At 39.9% G+C, this 15,249-nt stretch overlaps 1 protein-coding gene and 1 non-coding gene across 19 annotated transcripts in view; one reads left to right on the top strand and one right to left on the bottom strand.

Moving 5' to 3' along the window:
- Positions 1 to 227: 227 nt before the first annotated feature.
- Positions 228 to 15,249, top strand: part of LOC119553705 (poly(rC)-binding protein 3) — a 95,055-nt gene continuing 80,033 nt past the window's right edge. For 5 of the 18 annotated variants that reach the window (XM_037864277.1, XM_037864279.1, XM_037864278.1 and 2 more), the window contains exon 1: positions 231 to 673. The gene's annotated coding sequence lies outside the window, so the exon portion shown is untranslated. Of the gene's footprint in view, positions 674 to 15,249 lie in introns of all 18 variants that reach the window. The other 13 variants (XM_037864269.1, XM_037864280.1, XM_037864271.1 and 10 more) reach the window with 8 other exon arrangements.
- Trnac-gca lies at positions 12,277 to 12,348 on the bottom strand. The gene has a single exon. It is a non-coding gene; the product is annotated as a tRNA-Cys (tRNA).

Below are 15,249 nucleotides of genomic sequence, written 5' to 3'. Positions count from 1 at the left end.
ATTAAAATGCACTCGAGTGCACCGCGCTTCTCTACTCATTTTTTGGGTTTTAGCAAATTTGTAAGAAATTTTTGAACGAAAATAAGCGAAGCAGGCATGCTTTCTCGCTCCTTCGCACTGGTTCTCTCTCGTTCTCCCTCCCTTTCTCTGCGGGTGTGTGTGTGTGTGTGTGAGAGAGAGGCGGGGGGATATTTCAATTCAGTTATTTGTGCAATTTCGCTCAGTCAAGTTGTGTGTTTCTTGTGCAGTGTGTGCGCTTCTGGCATCCATCAATCAGCCGACCGAATTCGACGAAAGGAGATAAACCAGAAATTACCGAAAAATTACCAAAACTCTTCCCGTTTTCCCCCGATTTTCGACCGATAACAGCGGATCAAGTGCACCATCCAAAACGCCGCTTACTTCAGTCGAAATCCCAAAAGAGGGAAAAAGACAGGCAGAAAGAGAGAGATAGGGAGAGTGAGTGAGACAGAGAGACGGGGAAATAACAGTTTCGACAGCTAATAACAGTCGCTCTATGCGTGTTTTGCCTCTGTGTTGGTGACTGTACTTTTTGGCGCCCAAAAACATTACCGCGCAGCAACAAACAAACAAGCAGGAAAACATTCAAACTAATTAACCAAATTTTACCAAAGCGAAATTTAAAGTAAACTCTGCGCTTCTAAATAGACGGGTGAGTTTCGACTGTGCTGGACAACTGTTCAGAAAATATATATTTATAATGCTTTATTGGGAAATATGAGTAGTTTTGTGGTGTTCTCATGTTAATGGGTGTTTGATTGATGTTTTATTTCAACGAGCGAAAATATTTATTATGGCATTTAAATGTGTACTGATTATAACAGTGTTTTAGACACTTCATAAAATCTGGGAGCATTCAACAGTTTGTAACATTACTTTATATGTAACCTTTAAAATGTTTACAAAAACTATTATTATAGTAATTTATTTTATATTTTCTATTAACCAATTTAAGTATGGTAAAGATAAGTATAGTCATTTTTATTTTTATATGAAAAAACTCCTGAAAAATGATGTCTACTTTTGACGTAAATATAGGGCACACATAGGTAGAGTAAAACTCTTTTTAAAGAGCCAGCACTAACATTGACTATTTAATGTGGTTGTGTTTTTTATATGGTATCCACAAAAAACAACCAATTAATTAATTACTATCAAAGCCAAGAAATAAAATAATTATCATCTGCAACTACGAAACCACTTGTATTTAATTTTCCCCCATTCTCTATGTTGCCATGGGAGCAGAGAGGTTCTTAAGCGCACTCTACTTTAAAATAATTCACCGAGTAAATCGCATAAAAATTTCAACAGCTTTGGCTATTTTGTTGCGATGTCATAATGCATTTTGTTCGTTTCGAGGCAAGACAATGGCCCAGACACAAGGACACAGACAATACAAAGCGGAGAGGAGCTGCAGGATCGGGGGTCTTGAGTGGGGAGTAGTACGGAGACTAATTAAAACTCCGCTAGACGTCATAATTGGGGGTGCTGATGTGGTGCGGTCTGTGGCGAGGTGGCGGATCTGAAAGGATCTGGAACAGGAGCTGGCTACAAGTACATTAACTAGGCGAAGACTGTGAAAGCAACCGCCCCGTGGACTGAAAAATTTTCACTTAGTAGCCATGGACCAAAAATCCGGAAAACAGAAGAAAGGGGGTGGGAGAAGAAAGCGAATGGGGGGCACAAAGCAACATTCCGCACATTTGCACAGCGCAAAAAAGTAACAAGAACTGAGAAGCGGCCGACACAAAATGGTGAAAAGAGAAACCAAGGGAGGGCGGGAAAAGGGGGGAGGTAGAATAGAAGAGTGAAATATATATTTTTACCGTGCACAGTAATGAAAGGCCTCGGGCATAAGTTTTAAATAAATATTTGTCCCTCTGTATGTGTGCATGTAATTCAACAAAAACAACTGCAAACACAAACAAAACTGTGCACGAAATGATAGAAGAAGCAGGCGCAAACCGAAGAAATGGACGAGCAGGGAACTAAAAGCAGTGGACTGAAAATACTGCATATCAAAATTATGAGAGCCGAAAAAACAAGCCCTGATGTGAAAGTGTAAAAGTGGGTGATACTCTGGCAAGCAAATGATGAAGTGAGGAAGTCTTCGAGAGTGGAATAAGGATGCTTATTTATTGGATGTTATACATAAGTAGATAAGCAGTTTACTAAGTAGATCTAAGGATCTAATTAATGTTATAAGTTTTAACATGAGTTCAAATTTTACACTTTTTAAATTGTGAAACTTTGTGAGAAGTGTGCTTTAGTAGGAATATCAATATTACTTAAATAAGCAGTTGTTTATTTTACTTAAATGTTTTTAAAAAATTCCTATTACCATTATAGAAATATGATATTATTATATGCATGCTCCAGGTGTTTTGCACTTATTGAATTCTTACATTACTTTATAGATCTGTCCTTATACTACAGCCGTCTGGCTTAAGAAGCAGGTTCACTATAAAGGTGGCAACATGTACTAAATATTATTCCATGTTTTTATTATGTTTGCTCGCTCTAACACGAAACACTTTATGGCCCACTCATTTGTAGGGTATAATTATGGGGGGCGGCACATGATGAGGCGAAACGGTTCCATGGAGGGTGGCACTACGATGTGGCCGAGGGTCCGGGGCTAGGTAAACATGCAGAACACAACAGGGGCAAGAAAACTGGCTGACTGACTGCGCCTCTTTCTCTGTTGACTTACCAAAAGGGGCGTAACTAGGGGGCTGGTATAAGAGGGTCTAACTATTAAAGTCTGAACGACGGCATCCAAGCTACACAAAAAAATATTGTTACATTTAAAATATAGTCTTTTTAAAGATTTCATTTTATTTCTTATGTTAATATTGGTATTACGGATTGTTCTTTATCTGAAAATGCACTATCAAACATATCCTTTTAGCAATATGATTAAGTAATAATATATTTAATGGTCGAAAGGTCGAATTGTCTACTATTTTTAAACCAATCCAATCCAATCGAAAACCATATCTTTTTTTCCTGTGTAGCGGGCAAAGGAACCAAAAGTAGGTTGAGGTAGCCGCTGTTTGGCGCCGCCATGTTTAGAAAGTGCACACAAAGCATAAGGCTAACAAAAAGGCTAAGAGAGAGAGAAAATTTGAGAATGAGCGAGTTTTCTCTGTTAGGCAGTGTAACAAAAGATTTGCTTAGCTATCATGTAAAGCGTAAAATACAAACAATTATGCAGTTTGTAGGCGATCTTCTCTTGCTACCCACCCACTTCTTGGTACAGAGAAAATAATTTATTTACAATAAGCTCAATGTATTATGTTTGTATAAAATACAATGTTTTAGAATGGATATGTTGTGAATTTTTAATGCTTCGAATGCCCTAGATTGTACAGTCGTCAATATAAGCAAAATTATTAATTTATGGCACATTTGGAGAATTGTAATATTCATAGGTACACTTAGGGAAATCATATCTATATGGATGAAACAATATCAAGTGTCATGCCACTACTTTTTAAAGACCAATATTAAATATTATTATTTATCAAATCGATTTTGCAGACGTTAAACAGCACAAAATATTTTAAATTTTTTATAAATGTAGCTTTAGGCTATCAATTTTTTTAAGTGCACCATCTGCCCCCACATTCCCTGTTTAGTAGGCCGTCAAGCCACTTGAGTCCGAGGCTCTGCTACTTGAAAATTTGGACAAAGCAGTGATGACCTGCCCCATCTTCCTGCCACCCACTTCTCCCGCCACCGTCCCGAGCAAAGTGCAACGTTGTCTGACTTGAGCCGAGGCCTACAAAATATGACAAATTACAAAATAATTGTGCGCGCAGTCAAAACGTTGTCCTCGTTTGTTGTTGCTGTTGTCCTTCCTTTCATTCTTTCCTTTGCCTTAACCCCCTGACCTGTCCCATCGTCGTCGTGAGCATACCTTGCAATATTAATGAACTCTTTTACATCGTCTGTCATTTCCTTGGCGGCAGTGTAAACCGCAGCAGGACCCCGCAGCCCACCCCAGTTCGAGCTCCTTCTGGGCCATATCCCCCATGTCTGCCTCTTTCCAATACTCATTTGGCTCCTATTTGCATGGCTTTGGATCCTGAAAGGGCGGGGGAGGTCGGCCTTATAGAGCCGACTTCGACAGCGGCCCGGCAACATGCTGTATTTACTTTGGGGCAGGCCTAGCATAAATGTTATACGTTTATGCGGTTCGAATTAAGTTTCTGCTCAACATCTATTTGGTCTATGACTGCGGAATTGTTTCCATTTGATATTTATACCTCTATTTATAGGAAGAGATCTTTTTGTTCGAAATTATGTCGGTTGTAAATGCTTTAAAAATGATAAAAACAATTCTTACCTATATTTGGAATCAGAAGTTGAAAAATAAAATTAATTAAGCAAGAACATTTCATAACCTTTTATTAGAAGCACATGTTACATAAACAAGTTGTGTTATAATTAGAGTAAATAAGTTTATGTTCTAAAAATGTCTTTTTCAGCCCGGTTCAGAAATATGTTAAAGATTTTTGCCTAAACAGGCATTTTCTATTGCAGAATGTAGGATGGCAAAGATCGTAGACGTTTTAAATCTGCCTTTTATTGAGCTATTTTCCGCTAAGCTGTCGGGTATTAAATCTCTAGCTGCTTAACACATTAATAATTGGTGAAGTTTTTCGGTTCATAAAAGGGGGTGTAAAAACGAGAGTGGCACAGAGAATATCAATTTGTGGGTTTCAATCTGTACAAAGTATTTTAACTCCCTCCGGACAGATAGACAAACACACATACTTTGCCAAACGATTATTTAAAGAATGATAATTCTTCAAGATTTATTATTATTACTTAAAGTATATTCACTTCCGAATGTCTGCCTATCCGGAACTCCTCTTTTATCCCGCAACATTGTTTTGACAAAAACGATTCCAATCATTCCCTTTTAGTGGCTACCCAAAGACAGGAAATCATGGCGCATAAACATGTATTTTTACAAGCCGTAATTGACTGTTGTGCAGGCAGCCCTCAACTATTCACCCACAACTGTCGCGCTAGGAGAACCCCAAGTCCCCAGATCCTGGGGACCACCCCTTTGGGGAGCATCCACGTTCATGGCGGTCCCAAATGAACGCGTTCGCAGTGTTTAAAGTTTGTTACTCGAAATGCATTTTATATGGCCCGTTAGCCGTTACTGTTGTGTTTGCATTGGCCCGCGGGTACTCATTAAAGTTGAGGGATCTGCACGTGGTAAGTGGGTGTGTATATGCACGAATGGCCGGCTTTAAGCTGACAATATTCCGGGTCTGCGATACGGACGGAGGGCCGGATGGGCAGGAGTTCGCTGTGGCAGGGCATGGCAAGTTAGTTTGGCGTCGAAAAAAAACTAAAAAGGAAATTAAAGGAAAATGTTGCGTCGCTGTCCTGGTTTGAGTAATGGAAGTTTTGTCGGGTTGGTTCGGGATTTGGAGCGGGAATGGGGATACGATGGGTCTCCGACTGGGGCGATGAATGGATAGACAGCCCAGACGCCTAGAGTTGGCTTATTACATGGGCCAACTCCTCTACGTGTGAGTGTGCTGGCCAAAAACTTATTAGACAGTCGGAAATTGAATATTGTTCCTGCAAAATTGTTAAATGTTTGTCCTGGTCTCCTCTCTGTCATGTTGATGTTTCCTGTTTCGGCTTGATTCCATCTCCATCTCCTCCGGGGATACTTTGTCCTGTGTGTGTGCGGTTTGCCCCTCCCCCTATCCACCTCCCCCCTCCTGACTTTCAAATTGTTTTGTTATGCCTCGTATGGGGGCAAGTAATTAGAGCAATGTTCAAATGTGCAGCCAAAGTTTGCCACACATGCACATTCTCCGATGTTCTGTTGATAAAGTTCTATCTGTGGGCCCTTGGCTAAAGTGTGAAAAGTGTTGGGATTAGCACGCAGTGCAAGGAAGCCCGGTATACGGGGTAAGCCGGATCAGAGAATGGATCAGGATGTGCGGCGAACATTCTTTTTTCTTAGTTTCGGATGTTTAAGGTCTGGGAGCGGTTTGGGGTTGGCTGTACACGGGAGCAGGGATTTTAATTAACTAGATTGACGCAGTTTTACAATGCAGGTGCTTATAAAATGAATTCTTAGCTCGTTCACCTTACAGGCACTCGAATGGTGAAGCAGTTTGAAGATAAAAGGAAAGTACATGAAAAAACTGTAAACAGGCAAATGTTTTGGACCATATGAACAATACAAAAAGTGATAGATTATTGTTACAATTTTAAAAGGATCATTTAGAAACTCTTCTAAAATCATTAGTTACTTTTGCTGCATCTATCACTTCAGATGTATGTTTTTTATTTTTAAGGGGAGTGTAGGGTATAGTGACGAACGATTCGTTATTGTGACATTCAAACTAAAATTTTTTTTAAATTTCAAAAGCAGAAAGCCTTAAAAGTTCGATGGTGTATTCGTTCGATGGAGTTAATTACTACATCTACTGGGGTAAACCAATATTTTTTCCTCATTTAAAAGTGGTAGGGCAAGGCGTCGAACTGATAAATGTGAATACTTTTGTTTTTTATCCAAGATAAGTTGAAAATGTACAATAACGGAATACAAAATTTATCTGTACAAATTTAAGTTTAAATTGAACAAACTAAATTGCTCAGTTTCTAGTTCACCAAATTCATTAAAAACAAGAAAGGATTAGCTATTAGATATAGTTTTTCGATCCGGCTGGTTCCGACTTATATACTACCTGCAAAAGAAAAAGACTTTTGGGAAAGTTTCAGCCCGATAGCTTTAAAACTGAGAGAATAGTTTGCGTAGAAACGGACGGACAGACGGACATACAAGGTACTGTTGGAAATATGATGATATTACTATCATAAGGCGCAAAAGAAAAAACACAAAGCTCCAAGAATTGTTGCTATGGATCATATTATTACATGTATTTATTTATCTGACATGGTTTTCCACACATCCTTTCTCTGCCTCTCCTGAAACACATATAAATTGAATAGGTTTGTTCACATTTGCTCCTTTTTTTTATCAAAATTATCTCACAAACAAATTATCATAAGAGAAGTCGACTACAATTACATATTTGCAAATTTTTACGTGACGGCAGATGAGAGATTTGACGAGTTAGTCACCTAATCCTACACTCCTTTACTAATTTATGTTTAAATTAGAGTGACACAGAAACTGAACCAATTTGTTTGCGTTACAATTAAAAGTAATTTCAAAGTTAATTTAGGACTTTTCCCATGTTGCATTTAACGAAATGAAATAGTCCTGCTTATCCGTTCATTGCAGGCACCATTTACTCTGCAATAGCGAACCAGATTGGCTTTGCATAATCACATATCTACACACGTCCACCCTATCTTAGTTATATTATTTTGTAATCTCCTGAAATGCAACTCAAAAATAACAAATCTGCCTTTGTTGGCATGGCGCATAAGTCCTCTCTGAGGATAAATATAAACACAACCGAAAGCCACAGTCGGTTCATTAGTTACATTGGGGGCCCTGATAAGCTCATTAGCGTAATGCAAGTAACAATGTTGTCATTTCGCCACGGTTGCATGACGATCCCGAGGTGTCGGGGGCCCACGCTGCGTATACGCAACGCGTGGGGAGGGCCTGCAAGAAGACGGCTGCTTAAATTGTAAGTAAACCATGGAAACCACAGTTTGCCCAAGAGCGTTCCCCCGAGCGGCCCACCCACTCCCGCTCCCACTCCCATTCACCTGCAGCTTATTAAAGCCCTTCCGTTGCAGACGCTTTCAAAGCGATTTTCATTTTCCTGCTCTGCTCTTCCAGCTCTTCCCAGCTTTCTCCGGCTATCCAGCTATTCAGCTACAGCTATCCATCTATCTATCTTTCTTCTTGTCTGTGTCCCTGTCTTAATGCCTCTTGAGTGCTTCGCTTGGCTGGGCTTAAACTCTTTGCTGGCATTTCAACGCTGCAGCAGTTTGCAATTTCACTCCCCACCACCTCTAGCCGGCAACCTTTAGCCCCCGAACCCCGAAAACAAACCTCAATCTCCCGATTCCCTGCAACTTTGCCACTTTGCATTTGATTCACCCACACACTCACAGAAAAACTCAAAATTGAACTTCAATCTTCCTCTGGTACAGCAACAACAGCGCAAAACACAAACGCATGTAAATTGGCCAATTTTGTGTAGCCGCCTCCCACTGCCCAGACACGCCTCTCCGCCCCCTTTTGCCACCCCGCTGGCTGCTATTCCTGCTTGGCATCCGGGCAGTTCACTGAAAGAACTATCTAGGTCGTGTTTTCGTTTCCCATTTAGATATAATATATTTAATTGTTTGAAACTATTTAAAATGCATAAGGATCCTTGGACTAGAGTTTGTTTTGATTTCCAGTTCTAAATGTCAATAAGTGCCATGTGAAGCTGTTTTTTATTTTTGAAAATATTTTAATTGGCTTGTAAATTAAAAAAGAGGTGCAGTTTGCTGAAAAGTTGGAAAGTTGGCCATTATAAATTATTTTGTTTTTATTTATCATTAAACTTAAAAAGTTTTTTTAGTTTGTTTGTTTATTACATTTTCTTGTAAATTATATTTATATTACTACAGCTGTAATTCAAAGAAATAGGTGAACATTTAAAAATAACAAGGACTTTTTGTTCTAATCCAATTTAATGCCTATTTATTGGAATTCAAAAGTTTCGACTTTATTTTCATAGGAAATTCTACACGATATAATTTTATAAAAATGTATTTACTTACAAAGAAATGTAATATACAGATATTTTCTTCTCTGCACATCAGCAGCGATAGCAGAAGCAGCGAAAAAAATTGCATAAAAATCCTTTTCTTTTCGGTTTCTTCTTTTGATTTGTAACTGGCGCACTTTGTTGATTTCTCTTGGCCTCCGCCTGGGCAAGTCCTCCCACTCGTCCTTCGCAGCTCCCCTTGGCATTTTATTTGTTATTTGCTTGACAGCCGCTGAGCCAAGCTTCTCACAGGAACTGCATTTCTCCCGAAAAAATGCTGGAATATGAAAATTGGCAATTGCCAAGCTTTTACATTCTTTTTTTTAGAAACAAAATCATGAATTGAAAAAGTTTGCAAACATTCCTAAGCTGACATTCTTACAGCTTACGTTGAACAATTTTTCTTGCCATTAATTAGCAAAGTTATCTTTTTGGTAAAATAGAGAGAACAAATTGTGAAATTGCCAATAGAAGTTATGATAAAGTAAATGAAAAGTAGAAATATACCAAAATATATGTTTTTCATTTTTATCATTTTAGAAAATTTTGAATATTTTATATGATGAAGATGGTATTGGTAAGTTTTAAAATAAAATTTTCTTAGCGATTGTATTGACTTTTCAAGAATAATAAAGATCCGAAGATTGGCTGTCAATCTTGTAGAATTATTCAAAATTATTCGGCGTTTTCTTAAGAACCACCTAGCAGAACATATATCTAGGGCTATGTTTTGAAGTTGCGCAAGATAACTAGTAATCCATTAGGTGTTTATCTATAATTTCTCCTCCATAATTTTGTTAAATCTTCTAGAGCAGTTTCTTCAGGTTCAGCTATGCGCTTTGTAATTTTAGGAACTGTGCTGTGTCCGAATTCCTTGCAAAAGATAGAGGACATCTGTACTTAAGGCCAAACCAAAAGTAGAATGAAAACATAAAGAATCGCTTAAATTGTTTCGGTTTTCCTATTAATACCCTGAGTCCTTTGCTGTAATTACATGCATATCACTTAGGGAAGGCAAACCGATTTCGATTTGCGTTGCAATTAGAAGTGCTGCCGCATCTTGAGCCGTGTTGGCAACCGGAGCGGTAATGAAAAGTTGCGGTTTTCCTTTCTGTTTTCAGCTCTAGCGCAGACCACAACCAATCGCTCGCTGCAGGAACGCGGAGCGCGGCGAGGTAAAAGTTTTAATGAAGCAGCCGCTGGGCCCCAGCCCCAGCCTCACCTGAAACCGCTTTCGGCTGACGAAAGCCATCAATCGGGAAATGGAGGAGACGGCAGCGGCCGTACTTCAATCCAAAGCTGTGGCAAACGCCCTCCTGGGCCGATGCTAATCAAATTAGGATGCCAAAGCTGGCGCTACATAGTGACTGCTGAATTATGAGGCAGCTACTTTCTGCGGTCAACCGATGTTTGACGAAGGCGGTTCGGTTGCCTGTGGGCTCAAAACACTGGTGTTGCTGATATTACTTTTCATTAATTATTTGCACCCTCGGCTTTGCCCGAACCGGCGTAATATTTATTTAAAATTTTAATGAGGCGGTGCGAGTGAGTGGTCCCCGGGAAACGGCTCCTCCGCTCCTCCTCCTCCAATGCCTCCCATGCGGTTGCCTTGACAAATCTTGCCTAGAAAGGAGCCAGCATATTTGTGCGGTTTCTGAGGACCACAATATAAATTCACGCACACACAAACAGTCGCAGGGGAGTCAAGCACAGATACAGATACATATACTTAAGTGCAAGCATCGTTGCATACTTTTCGGTGCACTTGGACAAGGACACGGCACATGATTGATGTGGCCGACAATGCCACTCGGGGAAGGGGATGCGAATGTGAATGGGCGGTGGGTGGGAGGGTGCTTACATGCTCTTTACATGGCCATTAGATATATCATACGTATCTCCAGCCGAGGCTGCCAGCAAAATAACATTTCAAGCTTGATTCCTCGTCTCCACTTTCTTCAGCCTTTTCTGGGGGGATTTGTGTGCGTAATATATTTAAACTGATTTCAGTTTGATATGCTTCCAGGGGAATAGTAGTCTCTGCAGTATAAATAGCTGAGGTATAGAATTTTATGGCTGTTCTTGTAGTTGAGTAAGGGGAAAATGAAAAGTATCTTTCTTTGCAATATACGTCGAGATTCCCGTCCTTTTTGAATAAAAAACTTTCTTTAAAAACTCCAGGCTTTTATAAATTTTTGTAAGTCCTTTATAGCTTATCCCTAGTATTTATAGTATACTTTGTACCCTGACTAATAAATACCAACATTTTTAACCTCTTCACTTTCTTTATAGTACTTTTGCAAAATGAGGATTGAGCCTAGTCGCAACTCTTTGGCCATCAAAATCCAATTTCATTACAAAAATATACATTTCTGTATTGGAAAATAGCCCAGCTCATTGCGATTCGAGCTTGATTATTTTACTCAATCACTTGGAAGATATTTTTTCCGAACATTATATAAGAAATGTGGTTTTATGCCCACTCGTTGACATATCTCTTTTATTGGCTTGTCATTTCGACCCATGATTTCGCATACGCCAATTAGTGGGTTCTTTTTCGGAATTCAGATTTGATATTCTACAATTTGTAGATATTTGTATAGTTTTTGCCGAATGCGTAGCTTTCAATTAATTTAACAATTATTTTGTGTGCTTTGGTCATACAGAAACATGCACAAAAATCAAAAATAATTACACAAATAAATTTATTCGTTTTGTTTTGCTGCTGTACTTGCAATTTTTGCATATTTTTGCGTAGCCATGTAAATGGCAAGGGAAAATTGCTGAGAAGAAAGAAAATAAGCGAAAAATAAAAGCAGAGAAATCTCGGCTATAAATACACGACGTCAGCGAACGGCGACAACGACAACTACAACTACGGCGCTGGCACTCCTAAGTGCCCCCCAATCTTTCCGCTTCCCCGATACCGCTTCTACCATCCGCCACTTTGGAGGCGGGACGGATCGGACGGACGGAGATTCTTCGCTCTATGCCAAATGCAGTGGCCTCAGCACCACAACAACGCTCGAGAGTCGTCACAGGGCTGGGGGCAACAACTTGGGTCTGTCCTCGACCATTTCGTCTTCCCGGCACAGTGGGAAAGGCAGGCCTTTCAGATTCAGGGATCTGCGAGTACAAGACCTCGCAATATCTTATCTTAGCGACATGCTATTATTACAATCAAAACTTATCAGCGATTTCTACGATTTTTCTAAGAGTTTTCCAATCCCTAACAACCATTATCTGACATGATAGAGGTATCCTTATAGCACCGAGTCACAGCCACTGTGCTAGGCGTCCTTTTGGAGAGTCTCACTGGGCGGAAAATGTTTACGCAGCTCAGGCCAAGAGAAGTGGTTTATGATGCCACGGCAATGGCAACATTTTAAGCTTCATCGGGCATGGAGAGCTTGACACTGGAATAGTTGAGGAAAATGTGAAGAATGTTCGTGGGAAACGTCTCGAGAAGAGAATCCACCAGAAATATCTTCTAGTGTGCATGAAAAAATAACGAGAATGCTTAAAAAAAATAAGGGGGCACCCGGATTTGAACCGGGGACCTCTCGATCTGCAGTCGAATGCTCTGCCCCTGAGCTATACCCCCAACTGAAATATTGAATTTGGTTTTTACATATAAGTTATTTAAGTCAGGCGAAGTTTTTAAAGACTTTAACCATGTTCTTCTCAATCTGCAACCGGTTAATCTGCCTCTGCCCCATTTTAGGAGTCAATATCTTTGCCATCCACGCTTTCATGTTGAGTTTTTGTTTCCTTGCTATCTTGTCAATGTTTAATTATGTATTGACCCATTAATACCCGTTAGTCGTAAACAAATGTTGGACATGTCCTCTTCATCCCCGCAAGCCCCTTTGAATTATATGTTATATCACTGCAGATAACATGCAAACTATAAACCGATGTCCTTTGATGAAGATTGTACGTCAAACCTCTAGTAACCACAAAAAAGGGTCTATTGCCAAAAAAGTAGCTTGCCTTATACCAGGCTGAAGCATCTTTTCCATGCGAATTCGATTGATATCGATCCGTAATAAAAATATCCAACAAACTTTAGTTGGAAGAGATTTCATTAGCATCCGGGTGAAAGGTTAATTGCATTTCCTCTTGCCCTTTTAATTAAGTTTTTTCTACATTTGTATCGTTTTTAGTTTACGAATAAAGTTATTAGGTTACCATTTTTTAAACAACTTTATATGGTAGGTTACTCCACTTATTTATTTCTTGTTGACAAGCATTATGAATGTTTTGAACGAGTGCATCCGCTTTATTGAGGATGCAGCCCTAGCTGATTTCTCTCTCTGTTGTGTCTGCATCCGAACCGCATATATGTTGTCTATATATTATGTACTAAATCTGTCGTTTTCCTTCAATATGTCAACGTTGTCGTGGCATAGCCCCTGCCCCGCCCCTCAGTCTGGGGCTGTTCTGTTCTGGTTGCGTTGTCGTCGTCGCTGCTGAAATTTAATTAATGTGAAAATTTGCACAGACTCAGGCTATTTATAAGTTGTTGTAAGTGCTCGCCATGACATAGCCAACCCCTTCGCCCCCTCGGATCCCGCAGAGCCTCCGGTAAATGCCATGTGGAAATTGAAAATTGGGAATTTTCCCTGGAGAGCTGAGAGCCAAACTTGGCTTTCAGTGGGCGGGGGATATTTTTTGGGTTTTTGGCTAATTTAAATATGCAGAATGTTGCATGGATTGATTTTCGCTTCTGTTTGCAGAAGGTTGCTCTCATTTCGGTGGGTGCTGATGCAGTGGGGTGGGAAAATGGTAATGGAAAATGGGAAGTGGCAACTGGGTAGGTGTGCCAGTGCCACAATCAAACACTTCAAAGTGAGCCTGAAAGCCTCTGAACTCTGTCACTGCCAGGCGGCTCCTCTCGACACAATTTCGATCGACCTCCCTTACCTACCTTTGCCCACCCCTTTCCCGCCATGGTGTTGATACTCAGGTGGGCCTGGGGTTGGCCATGCCCCCTGCTGGCCCCCAATTCTTGAGTGCTCTACGGTGCGGGAGGTGTGGGGCCGAGTGTAATTGAATTTTGATTTAAAGTCCTTTGATATATCAGAAACAAAGTGAAGTCTTCGACTCACTTACGCCAGCAACAGAATCGGGCCGGACCAACTTAGGTCAATTCAATTTGGATGCTCCGCCCCTCTGGTGCCCACACTTCATTCGAAAGTTAATCGATAAGCCCTCGTTCCCCCTGAAAATCCCCAAAATCCCAAAAACCAAAACCAATAAAAATTCGTTGGGAGTAAACTGCACAGCATTGGATGCGATGTGTGGGCGAAGTTGAAAAGTTGTTGCAATAATTGATTTGTTGCAGATGTTTTGGGGCTTTGCTGGCTTTGTCTGCATTTGCCAGGCATTTGCCAAATGGAATTCTTTCACTGAATTCCCTCTATCTCTCCCTTTGTCCTTTTAGCTGTTGAATTATTGCTATTCTACAGTACAGGAGTAGTAATTACTTAGATGGAGGTTTCAAACTTAATTATAATTATTAGTTAGCTTTCAATGAAATTGAAATGAATATTGATTGGTTTGATTTTGCCGCTTATTAGGACTAGCATAGTAATTTTGCAATGAAATCGAATATACGATCTTAAATTGTCTCTATAAACTCTGCTAGTTATTTCAATCACTCAGATAAAGCGAATTTACTGAATTTTCACCGCTCTGTAAATTTATAAATTCTTTACCACTTAAACGAACTTGGTTAAAACAAAATAGTAAATATGAAAAAAAATACCTTTAATAAAATACCATTTGAAATGAAGTGTAGAAATATTTTTTATAAATTCAACAGAGCTTATCAGAAATTGCAGTTAAACTCTAGTGAGCACTCTTTGTGCGTCGTTAATCCGCTGCATACCCATTTGCCTCCACAGGCTTAAGTCAAGCACCCACTAATAGAGGCCCAACCCGAACCAAACTCATTACGGGCTCATTAAAGCTCAACACTCTAATTTAAATAAATTGCTCGAATTTAACCAAGTCAACCCTTAGAAGTTGGGGAGCACTTTATAATTGACGTGCGCAAAGTGTGGCAACTCTGGCGGAAAATATTTTTGTAATTCAAAGCGGGCGACAGAAAACGAGAAAACTAGAAAACGAGACGAGAAAGCATTCCCAAAGCCAACAATCGTTCACCTTCTGTGGTGGCTGAGCCACGCCCCCATTTGGGAATGCTATTCTGGTTTTCATTCTCCGCTGCTGCAATGCAAACGATAATAGACCAAGCTCTGGAGATTCCCACTCCCCCCTGTGGCATGGCCAAAATGTGTTTTCGAAAAAGAGCCAAAAAATAAATGGAAAAGTGAAAATAACGCAGAGAAACCCCAAAAGCAGTACAGAGTTATTTTAATTAGAAACAAAGTAATTTGCATATTAAACAGCGGATAGAAATAGGGGTATAGGGGAGATAAAACAGGGAGAGAGCAAGATGCGTTGCGAAATTCATGTGGAATTGAAAAATTACCCATTT

Source organism: Drosophila subpulchrella, chromosome 3L, assembly GCF_014743375.2.
Source record: "Drosophila subpulchrella strain 33 F10 #4 breed RU33 chromosome 3L, RU_Dsub_v1.1 Primary Assembly, whole genome shotgun sequence".
Taxonomy (NCBI): Eukaryota; Metazoa; Arthropoda; class Insecta; order Diptera; family Drosophilidae; genus Drosophila; species Drosophila subpulchrella.
Note: the sequence above shows the minus strand (reverse complement) of the source record. Positions and strands in the feature narration are given on the sequence as shown.